We start from the raw sequence: 1830 nt of genomic DNA on the forward strand, positions 1-1830 counted from the left end.
ATTCAGGGGTCAGTGCAGAAATCCAGAAATCAATAACACAGTCAAAAATCTGATTAGTTCCCATACAGTCCAGTAACCCCCATGAATCCAAATTTCCTTGAGCGTGCCCTTGTACAAGCCAGAATACTTTTCAGGTATAGTCAGGAAAAGGAAAAGTGAGGAAGAAAAGTGAAAAGACGGCCTTCTGCAGTAACTTCCATGTGACAGAAAGCCCTCTGCAAACAAAGACACTGAATGCACGTTTTTTTTCCAACCCTAGAGAGTCAGGAATAGGTATTTAGGGTCGGGACAGGATGCTTGGATCACTGAGGCGGTTCTATACAGAGCGAGAAAGAAAGAATTAAATAAGAATTAGAAAGAATTAGTGGCTCCTTTAGGCCGTCCTGCTCGCTTAGCTGCGCATGCCGCACATCCGCAGCTGCATGGGCTTCAATCCCAGTTCATTCTACGCTGATGCCTCTCATTTTGCTGTCTCTGTTTAGCGTATATTCTCACAAACCACTACGATGACTACTACTACTTCTAATAATAATAACAATTGAACACTAGGCCGCACAGTCCCCTTAGAAATGATTGAGTAAAGCAGAACATGCTCTTGTAAGACGGGAGTAGTAGCAAAAGCACGATTCGGTGCAGCCAGTTCTTCTGTAAGCAGGCCATGGTACGGGAGTGATGCTTGATTCTCTGTTTTGACCAGCAGAAACCAGAGAGAAAGGCCGTTCAGTAACTTAGTTTCACTTGAGCTATTTCAGTAAAAGCCTTGTGTTGGGAATGATAGCCATGCAGTAAGGAGTTATGCCGGTTTGCCTGTCCTGATGCAGGGCTGCAGTCCAGCCTGCGACACAGCCTCTACATGGTGTTCGCTTGTTATCTTGTCGTGGTCACATCCTGGTTTGTGTGTGTGTGTGTGTGTGTGTGCGGCTGCGTGTGTGTGCGTCAGAGTCCTGTGGTGACCTGCGTGACTTCCGAGTTGAGGTCGTCATTGGCAACGCCGCCACAGCAGCGAGAGTCCGCCGACGACCCCTCCAAGGCTAGTCATACCTGTAGAGAGAGGGAACGAAAGAGGGAGAGAGAGAAGGGGGGAGAGAGAGAGGGAGAGAGGGAGAGGGAGAGGGAGAGGGAGAGGGAGAGGGAGAGAGAGGGAGAGGGAGAGAGAGGGAGAGACAGAGAGAGAGAGAGAGAGAGAGAGAGAAAGACAGAGAGAGGGAGAGGGAGAGAGAGGGAGAGAGAGAGAGAGATATTCAGAGCCACTCCCAAAGTGCTGTGGGCTTTGATTCCCCATTAGGTCCACTCTATTAGAAAGCAGTGTTATGATGGAGATTAACATGTTTACAATTGCTTGTATTAGTGCTGAAACGATTAGTTGATTAATCGATCAGTTGATTGAAGAAAATGAATCAGTTCTAATTTTGATTTTAATCATTTATCAAGTAAAAATACCAAACTAAGATTTGCTTGCTTTTCTCCATTTCATATTAATATAAAATGAATACTTTGGTGTTTTTTGTCTGTTGGTCAGACTAAGTAGGCAATTATAAGAATCAGGCTCTGGTAACATATTATGGGCATTTGTCATTATTTTTGACATTTTATGGACTAAATGATTAATCGATTAATCAGAAAAATAATCAATAGATTAACCAATAATGAAAATAATTGTTAGCTTGTATCATATTGTATTGAAGTGTATTGTCCTGATATTGATAGCCTATATGATATGTACTCTTAAGTAGTAAATTTAATTTAAACAGACACATGTGCGTGCACTCACACACAAACACACACACACACACACACACACACACACACACACACACACACACCCTCTAC

This window comes from Centroberyx affinis, unplaced genomic scaffold (genome assembly GCF_046629955.1).
Source record: "Centroberyx affinis isolate AG114_WGS23_722 - 3 ecotype Tasmania unplaced genomic scaffold, CSIRO-AGI_Caff_v1 ptg003652l_1, whole genome shotgun sequence".
Classification (NCBI taxonomy): Eukaryota; Metazoa; Chordata; class Actinopteri; order Beryciformes; family Berycidae; genus Centroberyx; species Centroberyx affinis.